This window comes from Euphorbia lathyris, chromosome 9 (genome assembly GCF_963576675.1).
Source record: "Euphorbia lathyris chromosome 9, ddEupLath1.1, whole genome shotgun sequence".
NCBI classification, from domain to species: domain Eukaryota; kingdom Viridiplantae; phylum Streptophyta; class Magnoliopsida; order Malpighiales; family Euphorbiaceae; genus Euphorbia; species Euphorbia lathyris.
Window position 1 is genome coordinate 23,855,377 of NC_088918.1, and position 20,920 is coordinate 23,876,296.

A 20,920-nucleotide genomic window follows, 5' to 3' on the forward strand; every position below is an offset into this window, starting at 1 on the left:
TCGGTTCAATCGTTCGTTATTGACAATGATTCGTTCCCTTTCATTCGCGTGGGTTCGTGCCTCGATTTTTGGATTACGATGGGATCTTTTGGATCTTATCGAGAGACGCAACCACATGTGTGTTTAGTGATGATATCACTTTATTTTAGGAAACGGAGTCATCGCGTAACGTGTTTATTTTTTAAGCGTCAAGAATCCGCTTGCTCATTTTAGCTACGTGAAAAGACGGCGAGTCTTATTCGAGCGCACGATAATCTTTCGGCTAACAACAACTCATTATTTCTTCCAATTCACGGGATATACCATCCTAGCGTGGTTATAGAAAATCAACGTTTCGTTTAATCGCATGCTTATTCGAAGCAGGGATATCACCGTTCTTTTTCATTTAGGCACGAGTTAAGCAAACACGCAGATCGGACCATATTTCTTGTAGTTTTGGTAACGGTCGAAATGATCGAGCCATTAGTCAAAACCCACAGTCTCGTCCATATGGTGCAATCATGCGGTTTCTTAGCTTGATTCGGCTTCTGATTTTAAACGGCGTATATACCAGTTCGAGGCACGTATTTAACGGCATTGGTTCATTTTCTTTAACTACTCTCGGGATTGACATATATCGTAGATACGGAATGATTTTAGTCATTTTTATTTTTCTTTTTCTTTTATTTTCTTAGTCACTTTTGCGGATACGTCCATTTCTCTTGAGAACAACGCAAGGTAGAACGTAAGAGTTCGTTTTTTTATTCAGAAGGGACAGGCAACGTTCACGAAACTCTTTACGTTACAATGAGGTCGTTCAAAACAGAAATGTTCTTCGTTTTTATTTTGTCATAATCTCGTTTTATCCCAACGTATTAAAGAATGTGAATAACGGCTACCGTTAATATAGTCTTTTGAATCGAGATATAACTATCTTTAGTACCAAACCGACTTGTACTAATACGTGCTTACGTCATAACGCATTTCCTGAACATGTGCCTTCTTCGGGACACGGAAAGGGACCAGGCGGGTCGCACAAGTTCATTCATACGAGATAACTAAGTCATCTTTAGTTCGAATCGTTTCGATGTTTTGGGGTAGTTTATATCGGTTCAAGAGTATATATTAACGTATCGTTTCATTTTCTTTACATAGTTTAGGATTAGACACGTATCATGGCAATTTGAAAACACGAATTGATTCATTTATCACATCAAAAATAGTAACGGGTAATCCTATGGCAACTTCTAAGGCTACTATATGCTGACACGGCTGATCACGGGACCTCACAGGACCGCACAAATTCGCCCCTAACGAATGGATGGGGACCCTTTGACGCCTTACTGCAAGGGGGAACTTACACTAGCCTCTTTCGAGCGACGAATGGACTCTCGCTAGAGGTTTCGTGGAAATTACCCAAAAGGTTTGCAATAATGCTTATGAATGCATACGAAAAGAAATAATACGATTCGTCCCCGTTAAGGGCTTAATACACGCCTTTCGGAATCAAATTTCTCGCTTCCCCAGCAGAGTCGCCACTTGTAGGTGCCGCGGCCTTGCCCGGGCGGACCAGTGGGTGAACACCGTTGACGACAGATGCTGTGATTGGCGCCGAAAGCAACCAATAGCGGAATCAAGCTGCTCAGCAGGGCCGGAGCTCGGAGTATGGAAGAGTCGCCACCCACGAATGGGAAAATAAACACCGATCCCTTGCGGGAGATCGGTGAGGGTTTGGGAAACTTAGGTACGAGCCGAGAAGGCTAACTCCTTTCCGGAGAAAGGCTACTAGGCACCCCGACATCGCCCGGTTATGAACCATCGGCCTCCTACTTAGCGTGTTAGGCGATAACGGACTAATCGTATATCTCTTTAAGTTTAAAATTCATTTGAAACCTTTTCTTTCTCGCTTTGAAAACCGTTTTGAGCATGTTATTGAAAGCCATTTTAGTAAAGAATCACCCATTTTGCATGAATTTAAAGTATTTAGGAGAGGAATAGGGAGATAGAAGAAAGAATTGATTTATTCACTGTGTGACTTATGCTTCAATTTACATATTAAATCTACACTAATCTCACTCCCCAAAAACGAGTTTATTTACATGGTTCATACCTTAATCGTCGTCGGAACAATTTAGGTACGTTTCAAAACCCCGTTAATTTACATGATGTTCACTCGAATCGCCGTTGGAACGACTCGAGCGTTTGAAAATGTGAGATAAGAATCTTTAACCGGAAAAACGTGATTAAGCATACAAGTCCGTTTATTTTTGTACAAAACCATTTGGATAGGAAAACAATTCAAAACTCCAATATTTACAAATAAAAATGCTTTTAATTACAAGGTTCGCTTAATCCGTTGTTGGAACGGATTAAGGTTTCAAAACGTGATATTGTGGAAATCGTTTGAAAATGGAAAAGAACCAAAAACCTTTTAATTACGTTCGGAATCTCTAAAAAACTTTAGTTTAAATAATCAAGTTGAAATCTCTTTTTTGTGGTTTATTTCCCTTATTTGCTCAATTGAACCTTACTTGAACATATTTACAACAATTAACTATTTTTAACCCGAGACTTACTCAACCAAATACCTTTGAAATCTATATATATATATATATATATATATATATATATATATATATATGTCAAAGGGAAAAGAAGAAATATATACATATATATACATTTTTAGTAGAAATGGTAATTATACCTATAGATTAAAGGTGGGGTAAAGAGAATATATATATATATATATATATATATATATATATATATATATATATATATATATATATTATGATTATTAATAGGTGAAAAATAGCAATGAAAATAATACTAGATATAATACACTTTTATTTTAATTAAAAACATGTAAAAACAATGAACAAGCTTCATAAATAAGAAAATAACTTTTAACTCCAAATAGTTTTTACATAATAAATATATAGAAAATAACCCCCAAATATACATCTAAATATTAATACCCAAAATAGTGTTTAATGAATCCAAAAATATTTATTAATTAATTACCCCAAAAGGCCCAAATAAACAATCCCCCAAAATAATCACTAATATAGCTCAAATAGACTTAAAGAAATATATATATATATATATATATATAATTTTACAAAGCTAACTTAGTATAAATGATATTTAAATAAGAAAATAACTATTATACTATACATAATAAGTAGATTATTATTAAAAATAGTTAGGAAAACAAAAAACATAAAGACTATATTCAATGTCATAATATACCCCTATATACATATATGACCTCCAATTTAACCCAAATATATCTATAAACACAAATAATGTACTAATAGCCCATAAACCCCCAAAATGGCCCATAAAGTCACCAAATACCAAAACAGTCCCTATTCTTACCGAAAATCGAAAGAGAACCCCAAAACAAGTAGTCAAAATAATTCTCTATGTAATACCCCCCAAAAATAATTATCTAGATTATCTAAATAAACCGAAATGATACCATATTATATACCCTCAAACAATTAAGCCAAAATAATACCCCATAATATCTTAATACCCCTACAACATTTTAACACCCAACCCATCAATAAATAATTAATAACCATAAAGGTGAAAACTATTAACAAAAAATCCTAAAAAAAACCAAAAATAATATCTATAACCCAAACTCATATATAAATACACATATACATTAATACATATAAAAAATAGAATGAAATCATTTACTCTACCCACCCGTATACATATATATACATATACAAAGTAGTAAAAGTGTAATAAATGGTATTTTAAAAGGTTCCAGCAGATTTTGTGACGGAAAATCCGTCACTGATCTGCTTTTAGTGATAAAAAGATGGAAAATCTCAGAAACAGTCCCTCAACATTCCAGATTTATTAAAAAGCTTTAGATCTAATCTATTCTATCATTTTTTGCCTCCGAACTACCCAAATCGGGTCATAGTCTATAACGGAGACTTCCAAAACGATGTTTTATTTTAAAACGTTAATTAAAACATTTTCTAAATCTAGATCTACAACGTTTTAGTCCCGAACTACCCCTAAATGGGGTCACGGTTCGTATTGGGATATAAAACGAGGTTTTTATTTTAGATCCAAACTCAAGTATTTGTAGAATGAAAACAGAAAATTAATTTGACAAATCTAAACAATAAAAGTGCAATAAAAGAGTAAATAAAGAGATCTACATAACCAAAATGCAATAAAAGGATTAAATGGGTGTAGTTCCTCGGATTATTACCTCTTCAATCGGTAATGGGGATCCAAATCAAGTCGATTGATTGTGTTTTGAGTCGGTTTTTTGTGTTTTTGGGAGAATTCGGGTCTCGTTGAATTTTTCCAGGGGTTCTGGTCCAATTTTCTTCTTCTCAAATGCCTTGGGCTCCATCCTATTTATAGGCATGGAGCCTTCACAATTAAGGTTTTTTTGACTTGGAGCCTAAAGGTAGGCTCCAAGCAAAGCTAAATTAGCTTACTCTTGACTTGGAGCCAAGGGTAAGCTAATTTGGCTTAATGACTCATTATTATAATTATTATTATACTTATTATAATTATTATTATTATTATTTGATTTTAAATTTTTTTTTTTTTTTATAAATCCTAAGCTAAAATTGCACTGGGCATTTGGCCAAGTGCAGCAAAATGCACTTGGCCGAATGCCAAGTGGATGGGACTGGGCCTGGGCGGCCCAGCCCCGTCACGGGCCGTTCAACGGCCCGTGACGTAAATATCGGCCCCCGACGGGGCCGCGTTTATATATACTAAAAAAATAAAAATGTTTAACTAAACAAAATACATCTAAAAATAACCAAAATCAATAACGATTTTCATCGAAAATGATTTTCGTCAAAACTGATTTTATAAAATTAGCTTTTATAAAATCGATCTTTTTACAAAACCATATATATTTTTTGGATTGCTCGAATACCAAAATAAAACCCTCTATCATCCCGAGACTTTATTAATAATAAAATAAATAAGAAAAGGGCGTGAAATACCCCGAACTCGGCGAGACGATTTAAGATTTCACTCGCGGAACCGATTCGCCCGTCATCTCGATTCGATTTCCGAATTCGATCAAACCGGTCTCCACGGTTCCTTCGAACAACGTTTTTTTTTATTTATTATTTTTTATTGACTCATCATTTATTTCAATCGACTGATTTGGTTCCCTTTTTATAATTTTTCTTCATCGGTCCTCCGACCCCGGTGTCTACAGGTGGATGCCGAAACAAATGCAGACATCCAAGAGACATTTCCTGATGAACACTTGTTGTCAGTACAACATGTCCCTTAGTTCGCTGATTTTGCTAACTTCCTTGTAGGAAAGGTGGTCCCTCCAGAATTCTCCTACCAACAGCGGAGGAAATTCCAGCACGATGCGAAGCAGTATTTTTGGGATGATCCCTATTTATTCAAAGTTTGTGGCGACAACATCATTTGCCGGTGCATACCTGAAGAGGAGATTGCCTCTGTCCTTGCATTCTGTCATTCCAAAGAGATAGGTGGACACCACGGGGCAGATAGGACCGCGGCTAAGGTACTCCAGAGTGGGCTTTTTTGGCCCACCATTTTCCATGACGCTTTTGATTTTGTTAAAAACTGTGATAAGTGTCAACGAACTGGTAACATTTCACAAAGACATGACATGCCTATGAAACCAATTTTAGTTTGTGAAATTTTTGATGTTTGGGGGATAGACTTCATGGGTCCTTTCCCGAGGTCACTCAATAAATGGGTTAAGGTTGTAGCCTTGCCTAGTAATAATGCGCGGGCTGTCATCCGATTCTTGCAAAAGAACATTTTCACACGGTTTGGCACTCCCCGCACCATTATTAGCGACGGCGGGTCCCATTTTTGCAACCAGGCTTTTAAACAAGTCCTGCATAAATACGGGGTCACCCATAAAGTGGCCACCCCGTATCACCCACAGACCAGTGGCCAAGTTGAAGTTTCTAATAGAGAGATCAAAGCTATCCTTGAAAAAACTGTGAATTCCTCTAGAAATAATTGGTCTCTCAAATTAGATGATGCATTGTGGGCCTACAGGACCGCGTTTAAAACGCCAATTGGTATGTCCCCATTTAGGCTAGTTTACGGTAAGGCATGCCATCTTCCTATAGAACTCGAACATAGAGCCTACTGGGCTACACGTTTTCTAAATTTTGATACAGGAGTTGCAGGAGAAAAACGATTATTGCAGTTGGATGCTTTGGAAGAGTTCAGGCTTGGTGCCTATGAGAGTTCACGAATCTATAAGGAGAAGACGAAAAGATGGCACGACAAGCGAATAATCAAACGTCACTTTGAGGTAGGGGATAAGGTGTTACTATATAACTCCAGGCAGCGATTATTCCCTGGTAAGTTAAAGTCGAGGTGGTATGGGCCATTTGAGGTCACCTAGTTATTCTCCTCCGGAGCAGTGGAGATCACGAACGGCCGTAGTCCCCCGTTCAAGGTCAATGGGCAGCGTCTGAAAATTTATGAAGATGACTTGGGCGCAGTGGAGACAGTATGTTACATAGACGCCCCATGAGGGAGTTTCTCCTATCCTATATCTTTTCTTTCACTTATGGTTCGATTTTATAAATATGCATGTTTTGGGATCTACATGCATGATTTAGTGTGGGGGAGGAGACAATAGGATAGGACACTGTGTACATGTACAAATTCATGTTTTATATGCCTCTTTTGGTTGGTATTTGTATTTCTGTTCAGTAGTTAGAAATAAAAGAATCATAGGCAGTTGATTTTGATGCATCTAGTAATCCTGACATGACAATTGAACTTGTGCCCTAAAAGTCTAAAAGTTCAGCTGAAATTGATGCATGCAAAAACTTGTGAACAACATTCCAGTCTCCAAAGAGTGTCATTTAACTAAGATCGACATGGAACGGTTCGTTAGGTGAGGCTAGGATTGTTACTATTAACCCCTAAAGTGTGAGTTAGAGCCAAAAGATCAATAATTTAGACTCATTTTTAGGAACAATTAATCTCTTAGGTGTGGGATATAGTTATTGTCATTATGCTCATAGGAATTGCATCCAATACTGGTTGAATATTTTGTTACAATTGAACTTGAAATGATTAGGCAACCTAGGTATAGCCCTTTGTGAACTTAGCCTTTTCTTTGTTTAGCCAAAATCCCTCACCAATTCCACTAGTTAAGCCCCTTTGAGCCTTATTTACCCATTTTTCTTTGATCAACCTAGTTACAAGCCCTTAGCCTTCTTAAATACCCTTTTCTCACCCTAGTGAATTGACTCAACTTAGTTTTGATAAACTCTTGGGCACACACCCGAAAACCATTAGCTACAATAGAAAGGTTGGAATTCTATAAAGAAGAAGCAACCCGATTGATTGTCCCCTCTATCTAAAAAAACAAAACAAAGGGGAATAAACACCAAGTATGGTTCCAAAGAAGGGAACCGAATTCTTTAGTTGCTTCCCAAACTAAAAATTTAAAACAACCTTGAGCTGTCATCTTGCACATAGCAGAAAGAGTGCCGATTCGCAAAGAAATCCTAGCTAGTTGAGTCATTAACTTCGGGCCTAAATTCCCTTTTTCCTACCCCCGAACCTTTAGCCTGTGTTACAACCCTTAAAGACCTATAATCTTGTTTAATTGTGACGATAATTTCCACCGTATGGATGATGCAATCCCACGTGACCATTTTGTGCAATAAACTGTCGAGCGTTTACCATATGCAGATTCTCCCTAAACACTTGAGTGTAAGAGCGACCACATGTGAGCTAGCAGTCCTAGTCCTCGCCTCTCGTTTTTGCAAAGTGTTGTTCGATAAAATTACTTGATCAGTTTTGGAGATTGTTTTTGAGGTTCATGCCGTTTTTAATTGCAACTTGAGTAGTCTGAAACCGTATGGATAATAAAGGTGCAACGGATCCTTGTCCGTGTACGGGAGCTATTTGTTGATGGTTCACTGCTTTTGATTCTCTCTTGCTTGAGGACAAGCAAGGTTCAAGTGTGGGGAGGTTGATAGCTCCCATTTGTATAGGGTTTTTAGACCCTTTTTGGTTCATTTTCGCTTTACTTTCTTTCTGTTTCATCATCGTTTTGTTAGTTTTCAGTTAATATTAGTAAATTTAATTACTTACGGATTTTTCTATATTTTTAGGTGTTTTAGGACCATTCGAGCATTTCCGAACCAGACTCGTGCCTGTTAGATCATTCCGGACAATTCGGGAACCATTAGAGCAGCTTCCGGAAGCCCGAGGACCGAGGCGGAGGATTTCCGGAGGGGAGCCCCACTTTGCAGAGCCTGTCTCGCCGAGACAGGCCCTCGTCTCGTCGAGACAAAGCCTATCTCGACGAGACGAGGCGGGTGATGGTTCCCAAAAAGGGAACCACCGCATGGTGTCTCAACGAGACGCCCATTGTCTCGTCGAGACACCATCTCGTCTCGACGAGACACCCCCCTGTCTCGCCGAGACGAGACACTGGGAAGCGATTCCCAGCGTTTTCTCACTTCCTGGGCGCGGATTCTGGCCTAAAAATGTCCTAAATGCCCCTAAAAATACCTACCACTATAAATAGAACATTTTGCCTCCTTTGTTGAGGTTGGCTTTTCTTTTTCCAAAAATAGTTTTAGCTTTCTCTTCTTCCTTCTTGAAGATTAGAGCAGTTTCCACCATTGTTGGGGAAAATTGCCTTGCTGGAAGCTCTTTGGAGATTGGTAGAGGAGAGGTCAGCCTCACATTTGTTTTGTAATCAAAATCAGACACATCCGGGTTTTAGAGTTCTAATTCCTTTAATTGTCTTTTATTCTCTTTGTTGAATTGAATGGAGATTTATACTGTTGAACTGCGTTTAATTCGTTGGATGCGTTTAATTATGAACTAATCCCCATCCTATCTAGGATGGGGATGAAACTGATTGCTTGACCATGTGTGATTAGGGATTTTGTGTGTAGGGAACGCCTCAATTGATTAGATTGAGACTCGATGATATCAACTAGCCCGAAATTATGGAACCTGATCCCTAGATTCTGGTATATCTAGTATAATAGATAGGTAGTAACCCAACCAAGGTGCTGCCTAATCCGAATTGGCACAATCCAACCTCGCTAGAGACCACTAGGAGTGCGGTTTAGGGGCTGGGCTATGGCTTAGGCTTTGAAAATCACCACCGATCCTAATGCTTTTCATGCGCTAGGTTTTATGCCTAATCAAGCCATTAACCTAGAGCATGGAATTGGCTGCAGGCGATTGACCATATCCTTGCGGTAATTTAGGTGATTACCGTCAATTGACCTTAAGATATACAACCAAATCCCAGCATATTACACATGGGATGCAATTGAGAGCATCCCTATCCTAGATTACTTCTCAAGTGAACCGTAATCTACCTCCTTTATAGCTTTTACCTTTTGTTTTAACACTTTCGCTTTTATAACAATTCTCCCCTATTTATTCAACCTTCTGAACAATTACGTTCTCTTCACTAGACTGATTAGTTGTGACAATTAGTCCTTGTGGTTCGATCTCGTGCTAAAGCACTATACTACTTGTTGTGATAGGATACACTTGTCCTATTTATTGCTATATACTTTACAAGCATCAATGTGCTACTTAGTAGGCCATGGCAATTTGATTGTGATGCCTCACATGCGGGAAGAAGCAACACCTACACCATACGCAAAGGCGGAATCCGATATGTCCTTACACCTTTGAAGAGTTCTCCTAGCAAGAAAACGGAGACCACTTTGGAAGATTGTCCAACTCAGGAGTTGAATATGAATGGGTGCATTGGTGGAACAGTTGAGACAGTAAATCATCTTGACTTGGGTTCCATGGATGAGCTAGCTAGCCACTCTCCTAATGAAGTCAAATCCAAAGAGGAGAATGAGGTTGAGAGGAGGAAGACCACCTTGAGAGCTTATCCAACTTGGAAGTTGAGTGAGAATGGATGCCTTAGTGGTACGGAAGAAATGTTGGTTCGCAATGACTTGGCTTTGGTGGATGGTTTACCTAATCTTTCTCTTAATGAAGCTAAAACTAAGGAAGAGAATGCGATTGAGAAGGGAAAAAGCAAAGTTGAACGTGAGGAAGTTGAGCCGATGTCCGAGGGTGACAAGTATGTGTCTTCCAACGAGCCACCTAAAGGGCTTCTTAAAGGGCTTCCACCTTTGAGAAGGCTACCACGGGACATAGCATGGGATCCGGGAGATAGTGCACCTAGCTCTACATATGGTGAGTTGAGCTCTAGAGAGGAAAAAGAAGTTTGCTCTAGGAAGCCTATTAATAGCACTGAGATGCCTAGCACATGCCACATGCAAAAGAATCGAGTCACTCATTGGGTTAAAACTGAACTTATTCTTTTGTGCTTTGTTGAAATATATGTGTTGGAAGCTTGGTTGTGTATGTTGAGGGAGGACCTTTCCTATGAGGAGCCCATGAGAGATGATCTAGTTGTGAGGAATGTGGACTTTATGTTGAGTGAGAACCTTCCCTATGATAAGCCTATGAGAGGCAAACTTGTTATGAGGGATGTGAACTTTATGTTGAGGGGGAAAATTTCCTATGATGGGACCATGAGGGTTGATCTTGTTGTGGGCTTTGTTGATTGTTTGTTGAGGGGGAATGGCTTCCCGGGGAATATAGAGAAGATGGGAGGAGGTCAAGACTTGGTAAATCCGGAATTCACTATTGTGTGCCTTATTGACATGAATGTGTGCGGATATGTGTTGTGCTTGTTGAGGAAGCATCAGCTTTATGAGGAGTCAATGAGAAGCGATCTTGTGATGAAGAGAGTGGGGTTTATGAAGTCTTTGATGAATGGGAAGAGCCACCTGAGAGATGTTGAAGAGATTGATGGAATTCAAGGCTTAGAGAACAATGGCCAAGTTAGTAAAGTGGCAAGTCTTGAAGTTCCGGGATTGTTAACCCAAGGTGAGGGAGGAGCTACTATGTGTGTGCTTGGGTTCACTATGATATGTGTTGACAAGTTTCGTCGGGATATTCCGTTTGATGTGGGCTATGGACAAGGAGAGAATGAGCATGATAGCCGGGTTAGTGGAATGAGTGATAGCAAAGTCCGGGCATATTCAAGTCAAAATCATGTTTGGGTTGTGAAGAGTACTCAAGGGATCGCTCCAATTTGGGTTGATATATGGCGTGAGGACATGTCACTTGAGGTTGGCTATGAGCGAGTGGAGGTTGAGCCTAGTATCCGGTTTGATGACGTGAGGTATATTGAGGTCCGGGCATATTCGACTCAAGGCCATGTTGGGGTTTTGAAGAGTGCTTATAGGGTTGATCCTAGTTGGGTTGATATGTGTCGTCGGGACATTCCGTTCGAGGTAGGCCAAGAGCGGAAGAAGAGTGTGTTGATTCCTCAAGTTCGTGATGGGGAGATCAAGAGGATCCAATGGTGGTCCGTTCAACGAAGTGAGGGGCGTTAGAAGGCCATCCAAGCATTTAATGGGAAGTGGTTTGACAAGCTTCGCCAAGACATACCATTCGATGTTGGAAGAGCATCTGATATTGGTGGAGATGGGGAGATGAGTACCAGGAAAGATGAAGTCCGGGGTGAGGCACTTGTGGAGATATGGGGAAAAGCTCGTGAGGAAAAGGTGAGCCCGACAATATATGGAGTGGACTTCTTGAATTCATCTCGAACAACACTTTGGTTCGATTTGAGGGCTTGGGTTCATTCACAACGAACACGTCTCATCAATATGTGGCAAGCAACTTGGGGTCAAGTTCTTTTTAAGAGAGAGTGTATGATGCGGGGCATCTTTCCCTAGGATCGGGTCCGGACGAGGGAAGTCGGAGGAAGAACCAAGCGCGAGCAACAAGCGAGTAAAGAGGCCAAAACAATACAACACAGCAGCTCAGACACGCTCCGCGTGTATTTGAGATTGATCCAGAGAAAGTCCAGAAGGTCACATACGCAGGGCTTGGATTGGGCATGCTCCGCGTGGAAGAAAACATGCCCTGCGTACTTGAGTGTCTGATTCGGAGAAGAGTTCAACAGCCAAAGTACGTCCCGCGTAGAATTAGGCACGTCCCGCGTAGAATGAGTACTGATCCAGAGAAGAGCTCATCAGCCAAAGTACATCCTGCGTAGAATTGGGCACGTCCCGCGTACTTTCACTTTTCAAGAACTTGTTCCTTACTCCAGCTCCTCCTTAATTACAATCCTGCCACTCCTTATTTACACATTTGCCACTCTCTAATTATAACTCTACCACTTCACTATTTACACCTATGCCACCTCCTTATTATTACCCCATTTTACCCCTAGCCTTACTCTTTAATTAATTATGTAAGATAGTCTTTTATGTAATTTTGGTTTTAGGGTTGAGATGGTATAAATACATCTCTTTCTTGTATTTGTTCTTAACTTTTTATCAATCAAAATTATATCTTCTTCAATAAGCTTTTGTTAAGGTTTTCACCTTCAACAATGGGGATTTCATATTCCTATGGATTTAGTCTATGAAACTTGGGATTCACTCCTTCTAGTTTAGCTAGAGAAGAACATCTTTGTTAGTTTACGATTAAAACTAACACGTCACGAATTCAGTGAAATCCACGCTGCATCAGAACGGGAATGGGGATGGGGAATCTCCGACTAGCCATGTGACGGGGATGGAAAATGCATTCCCCGTCTCGTCTCGCCCTGTTTATATCCCTAGTTGTGAACATTTAATTCTGTTAAAAATATATTTTTTTGGCAGGGGTTAAAAATATATTTTTTTGGCAGAGGTTAAAAATATATTATTAACTTCATCTGTATTTAAAATTATTAAAAAATATATATATTTTTACAGTTTAATTAAGATTTTTACCTTTATACTATAATTAAATTATACAAAACTGCTTTTCAAAGAGTGAAAAATATTTTTCTTATTTAAACCCTTATTTACTCTATAATGATTTTATATTTCTTGCCTAACAAGAATTGGTTATTTTATTTAGGAAAAAAAACATTATTAATTCATTTACATTTCATTATTTGGTTCATTATAATGTTATCTCATCATTTATTTTTTTTGCACCTTATTTACTATATAATGATTTTATATTTCTTGCCTAACAAGAATTGGTTATTTTATTTAGGAAAAAAAACATTATTAATTCATTTACATTTCATTATTTGGTTCATTATAATGTTATCTCATCATTTATTTTTTGCACATTAAATCTTTTATAACCAAATTAGTAAATTGTGAATAGGAATACAAATGGAGCGGGGATTCCGCGTTCTCATCGGTGACCTGTCTCGACGGGGATAGGGAATCACCGATAAGAATCTCCATAGTACGGGGATGAGGATATTTTCATCCCTCGTAGCACGGATGGGGAATGGTATCCCCGCTCCATGAGAATCTTCGACTCCACCCCGTTAATTCCCGATAGGGAACCCCAATGAACCCTATAATAATTAAATTTATACTTTAAATTTTATAATTCATAACTTTTAAATTAAATTAAATGGACTTATCTTTCAAAAAAACATTAAATGGGATAAACAGAATATTAGCGATAAACTAAATGAGGTATTTTTTCTAGGATAAATAATTATAAGATTTTTATGTTTTTACTTAACATACTAGTAAGTCTAGCATATTATTATAAGGTGCTTAAGTTTTATCTTAATCAATTCTTTAGTCCTTCCATTTGTTTTTGTAAATAAAAGTTCAAAATCACCCCTAGTTATATACATAAAAAAATTATTTTTTAGTGTCAAAAGTAATCTAAATATATTAATGAAGTTTTTTAACTATAAATGCTACGAAATTAATATACTGGAAAAAATGTATTATTTATTTTCTTAAATTTTAAATATTTATTTCTTTATTCTTTAATATAATATTTTTAAACTAATGAATTGCTATACATCGCCCCTATTTTACTTATCGTCGCCTCCTGTTTAACATTTTTGCCCTTTTCATTTTTTATTCAAAAAATTGAAATTCTCTCAAATATCAAAGGAATTCAAAAACTCCGAAGAACAACACGAAGAAAAATCATGCCTCCAAAACAAGGAAAATGAAAAATACTTGAACATTTAAGTTTCGTATTTACCAATAATTTGAAATTTAACGAATTTAGATTGAAATAATTTTTTTTTCCGTTGAATTTGCTCTAAACGGGTAGCCCATACGGTCCGATCCATGGACCGGCAGTATGAACTACCCGTTCGGATCTAGGTCGGAACGAGTAGACCATATTGCCGGTCCACGGACCTGACCGTATGGGCTACTCGTTTTCCCTAGGGAAAAACGGGTCCAGCACCTGAGTTTAATTTTTTTTTACTAGGTTCGATATGAGACCTAAAGTGTTGTTATGGTGGTGGCACTGGAACGCGTTATGGGTTAATCATGTCTCCCCACTTGTTAAACCTCAGATTTTCTTCACGAGCTTGGGGTGGGATATATTTTTCACCGGCACCGACAGTTCAGACTCCTCTCCCGTTATCCGATGTTCCTTGGGATGTTGACTTTTGAGAGAGAATCTCAGCACACTTCTCTGGAATTTTATTGACCCCACATGTGACGATTCTCTCCTCCAAGATTGGCACTTTATTCACCTTTGTCATGGCCTCGTTGTTAGCTCTAAGTGTTTGCATCATCATGTTCATATACTTCTCTATGTTTCGTAGAGCCATATCAAAATCGATTGGGACCGACTCCTAAGGCGGTGGTCGGTTTTCCCCCTCGATGTTGCTCACCGACTCGACCATAAAGCCTTTAGGTACTTATGGTTCATTATTATGGTTCCGACTCTGGTTTTGACTTTCCTCTAAGTCAGGCGGAATATTGTCTCTCCATATGTTCTTTTTTGGAAACATTCTATGTGAATAACGGTAATTAAATATGGCTAAACTTCATTTAATATGAAAATAAAGTAAACAAAGCAACTAAATATTCCTATTTTACTAGCAAATAAAATTGCATGAAAATAAAGTATGAAATAAATAAACACAAGTATAAAAAGCAATGTCAAAAGAATAAAGCAAATAAAACAAGCCTAAACAAATTCTAGTAGCTAAAATGTTACTAGCTTAAGGACCAAAGATATTCTAGCAAGCTAAATTACTAAAGTTCAGTTCTCATTGTGTGGAAATAAAAATTGTTGTGGAAAAAATTAAGTACGTGGTATGAGAAATAAGGGTATTGCAATTTGTTTAGTAAAGCTTAAGAAATAGGTCTCATTGAATGTGCCAAAAATTGTTACCGATATTTTCGAATAATGCTAATTTCAACTTTGTCACTTGTGGTTTGGGTGCGAACATGCCAGAAAAATTAATTCTCAATTAATATGGGTTAATTTTATGGATTTTGCATGCCAAAACTTGAAATCTAATTGAAATGATTGGTGATGGACGCAAGGATAGAAAAAGTCTCTATTGGATTCCTATTATCGTTATAGAAACTTTGCTAGATTATTTAAAGATATTACATATTAAACTATTACGAATAAGTAAAGGAAATGTAAATGTGAAATCGATGCGAGATTTAATAAAAAAAAAGCCTATTTATTGATATTAAACGAGTTTCAGTACAAATGTTAATGGCAAATGATTACAACTGAAATGATTTATATATCAACATATAGCTAATTAAATGTAAACAAATCAATAATATGAGCAGGAATTGAATTGCATGATTATAATGAAAGTAATGAAATTAGAATTGGAAACTGAAACGACTATCTTAGAACCAATAATTGGCTATCCCGACGAGGCTTCGAGCTACGATCGATTTCAGATCCACGAACAGTACGAGCACCTCGAACGATTGGTGAAGAGCGGAGCTGACTTCATCTTCGGCTTCGGGTGTGATTGTTTGGAATGGAACACGTAGTTTAGATGGAAAGATTTGGGTCAGAATTTGAGTCTGACTTTGAATGACTCATAAACGACTTTTCCGATATGGATTAATGTGAAACGAAATCCTAAAATAAAGTTCAGGATATTAGAAACGAGTGTGTGTAAGAACTGAAGACAGAAACGAGATGTAAAGGGTTTGAACTGTGAAAACAAAATTTCTGGACATAACATATAAAAGCTTAGCAGATTGTATAAAACGTTTTAAGGTGCAAAAAATAGCTTGTAAAACGAGTTTTCGGACACAGAATAAGACGAAACGAAAGGCTAAAATCAAATTTGAGACGTTAAAAACGAGTTTATATAAGAATTGGAGACAAAAACGGGACGTAAAGGGTTTGAAATGTGAAAACGAATTTGTTGGATAGAAAGTGATTTCAATGAACTTTCAGTAATAAGAACACAAACTTCTGGACTCGGGATTGATAATAGAACGATAAAAACTTGAAAAACGGGTTGCTAAAGAGTAAATTGAGGCTTAAAAGGAGTTTTTGGAGTGATTAGAGCTAGAAAGTTGGAAAAGTAAAGAAGCGAATCTAAGGTAATTTTGACATAGTTTTGGTGTTTTTGTTTGGCAGTCTACAATTTTTTTTTCTTCAGAATATGGGTGATGTGCATGTTGTCCACTCTTCCTTAATTCACTCACATCTTCTTCTCACTCTTGCATTAACCCACTTCTCCTAATTTTTCTCCCATTATTTGTCATTTCATCCCAATCTTCATATTTTTCTTGGGCTAGTGAGTAATGGGTTGGGGATGGCTTGTGCACAAGTGTAAATGATGTGTCAAACTTCAGAGGTGGGCCATTAGTTCGGTTGTTTGCTCGTTGGGGAATCCTGTGGTTCCGAATCCCCGAACCATGTGTCAAACTTTAGAGGTGGGCTATTAGTTCTGTTGTTTGCTCGTTGGGGGCATCCTGTGGTTCCGAATCCCCGAAGCGTTCCTAAATGTTGTTGTTTTTCTATTCCACAGAATGTGTGTGTCGTGTGCTCCTTTACACGCTTATTTGAAATGTTGCTATACATTTCACACGACGTGTGGACTAAGCAACACATCATGTGAATTGTTCAATTTCGGGCAGAGAATTTGATTTGTACCCACACGTCGTGTGAGGTGCTTAGGACGTCTCGTTGGCACATTTTGCAGCTCACATGACATGTAATTTGCTATTTTTTTTTGAACTATATGTTAAATTTATTATATGTTTTTATTTAAATAAATTTGAAATAAAATTTTATTTTTATGGACTAACAATATTATATATCCATAATTTTTAAACCTTAATTTTTAAAATATATTAAAATTAATAATTTTCTTAATTTATAATAATTTATATAGTTATAAATAATTTTTAACAACATCTATATTTTCTCTTAAAATTTTGGGATATGAAGTTTGAGATATATGGACTTTTGCCCACAACTTTAAAGAGATTGATAGAATATAGACTTTCTTAGATAAAAACAAAAAGACATAAGCAATTAAGGTTGATAGGACAGTGACATCTTTTCCACGTATGGAAAATTCCAAATTTAATTAAACACCAACTTCATATTTCTGTTTTATGATTATGAAAGATGAAGATGTTGGTTTTTCAATTATTTATAACCTATTCACATTCAATTGGTCACACTTCATAGTTTTCATAGTTTTGGTGTGTCCACGCCCACAATCTGGTTCATGAGTCGGGTTGGTTGGTCAGATCCGTTCGGACCTGATCCAATACAAGCTTTTATAAAGCGGATAGAACTGAACTGATCCGTGCTATTTTTATAATATTTAAACCCACTTTAGATATAGATGGGTTTTAATTAGCGTAGACCGGATTAAATCTAAAATCATATTTTGTTGTTCAAATCCGTCCATTGGACGCATGCCTAGGCGAGCCAAGCACATGCCCGAACCTGTGAATAAAATATATTTGCATATATATTAATTTTGTGGCTCAATTAATGATACAGTTATAAACAGTTCCCGATTGCTAAGCTCAATTTTATCATAAAGATAATTGCCTTCTAAATAAAGGAACCATTTAGTTTTTCAATTTGATTTGTTAGACAATTTGTTTAATAATAAATTTTATATATTAAATTTGATCTTTTTAAATTAATATTTCTGCAGTTTTTGATATATATTATTTTAAGATTATCAGTTTATTATTTTTTATAGGCTTAATAAATCATTTGTCCTCAGAATTTGTCCAAAAAAACTTAAACTTTCAAAATATCTCGATAGCTCATTCAATTTGAATAAAATATCCAATTAGCTCATGAACTTGCGTAAAATGTAATCAATTAATTACTAAATTATAAAAAAAGTAAGTTAAAAACGAAAAGATATTCAATGGCCATGGGTGTAATTTACCCAATCATTAAAAAATGAATAGTAAATATTAATCTAGCCAAGTACCCATTATGCCCATGAATTACAAAATTTCCCCAAATGGAGCATTTTTATTCATAATCATCCAAGTTGAAAACAAAATTCATGTTAAAGATGAAAGGGGTTGCAAGGAAGAGTAAATTGGAGAGAAATTTGGCATTGACATTGTCCATTTAGACAAAAAGTATGATCACAATTTTGACCAACACACTTCAATTCACATTCCAAACCACTATTGCAATCCTTTTTGCCCTTTGATTTACTTAAACCCACTCCCTCTTCACTTTCCTTCATTTCTCTTCCCGCTTTTCTTGATTCTACTCCGTTATATAAATCTACAATATCAATTTTCAAATCGGTCAATTTCTAACATGATTTATAGAGATAATTCGTCACATACAACCCGTTTAACACAGTTGCTATTTTTGTTACATTTATATCATATATATAATAGAAATTCCCAAAAAGAGCGTCATTTTTACTAAAAAAAAAATTACAAAATGTTTTAACATCGTCAATTAGGTCCATAATGTATGGTTTTTAAGATATATCATTAGATTGTTGATGACCTAATTAGTGAGTTTTAAAGATTAGAGATCTAATTGATTTTTAGGATATATTAAAAGGTTACAGACATAATTAATTTTTAAAAGAAACGTAGTTAAACTTTTAGTCAATATTAACAATATATAAATCATACATATATCACAATCATAATATGCGTAAGTTAAGATTAAAACATAAACCGATAAGCAAAAAGTTCCCTTTTAAAGATTTGGAAAGGACAATATCTATCATTTAATGCGTGCAACTTTAATCTTAACCAATAAAAATTATAGAATAAAATGGGTTTAAACCCCAACAATCTCATTTACCAATTAAGGTTGGTTTAAATGATTAAAGATCTCCCGTCAAATCGTTTAAGCTATGTTTTAAGTTCGATTCCTGACATACCCAGAAAGCTTTAATTGGAAGAGAATCTAATTAAAAGGTGTCTGACGAATCTCAAATCAAGAAATTTGATAAATTATAAATAAAGAAAAGAAAAAATTAAAATAGCAAGAAATAAAGAGACTCACAAGATGAAATAAGTAAAAAGGCTACCAAGAATCCTAGGTTGAAGGAAATTCTCTTCATATTATATGAATATGTATATGCCAATTTCAGAAGTGATTGTGATTTTTTCTGCATTTTATATAGGTAAAGGATAACATAAGTTTTAACTAACTATAATTTTTTTGGGGGATCTTGCTTTAACAAGGTTTGTGTGATTCAAGATTTAAGCAGATTACCTTAACAGATTTAGATTTATGAATTATCAACTTAAAATAAAGGCAAAAGGTATCCTGAGACCCCTGATCTTTTATTGTTTGGTGTATTAAGCTCTCGATCTTTCATTTAGACACATTGAGTCTCTGATCTTTCATTGTTTGGTGTATTAAGCCATCGATCTTTCATTTAGACACATTGAGCCCTTGATCTTTCATATATGGGTGTATTAAGTCCTTTTATAAATCAAATCATATATGGGTGTATTAAGGGTCTGTTTGGTTCAACTGTTAGCTAATAGATGTTGTTGTTGCTGTTAGTTGTTTGCGGTTCTAGTAAGTTGTTTGTTATTAGTTGTTTAATTATTAGCGTTTCATTTTAAACCGCAAGAAATATAGCGTTTGGTTAGGTTTATATAACCGCAGTGTTTAGTATTTTCTCTGGACACTGCAACATATTGGAGCTTTTCACGAAAAGCTCTTTTTTAGAGCTTTTCATGGACAGTTGTTTGTAGTTACGTTATTATTGACAAAACTATCCTTCTTATTTCCATAAAATGTGTTTCCTTTTTAACATTATTTTTATTTCTAGAACAAAATTATCGAAAAACAAAGCTTTGTTGCGTTCAATCATTTTTTTATTTTTTATTCTTTATATAATTTATTTTTATTAATTTGTATAATATATTTTTTATTTTATAATTTATTTGTAGGTTAATTTAAAACATGTCCATATTAGAAACACTCATATATGAACCAACAATATCAACAGTTAAACCAAACAGACCATTAATACACCCATATATAAATTGATTTATATAAGGGCCTAATACACTCATATATGAAAGATCAAGGGCTCAATGTGTCTAAATGAAAGATCGAGGACTTAATGCACCAAAGAATGAAAGATCATGGGCTCAATGTGTCTAAATGAAAGATCGAGGGTTTAATACATCAAAAAATGAAAGTTCAGGGGCCTCAGGATGTTTTTTTTTTTTTGCCTAAAATAAAAGCTAGGAATATTCAATGCCATTTGAATTTTGAAATCAATAATAATACTTTAAAAGGAAGAGCTCTAATTAAAAAAAAAAAATCACTTTTTTCCAATTGAATTATTTCTTCAAATTTCATTACTCACGATCTATGACCCGTTTGATTTACTTACTGTTTATTCTTGGAAAAAAAATTTCAAAAAAAATTTCCTCCTTTTGTAAAAAGCTACGTTTCGGCTATAAAAGACAAACATGAGACCTGTTCATGGACCGGGCTCGGGCCGGACCCAACGAGTTTTTGTTTAAAAATGTTCGGTCCAAGCCCAGCCCAACCCACTATTAATTTAGACGGGTTCGAACTCAAAAATAAAATCTCAAACCCAGACTATATAAACCCAACTAAATATATACGTATATTTTTTAATGATGAAAAATTAAAT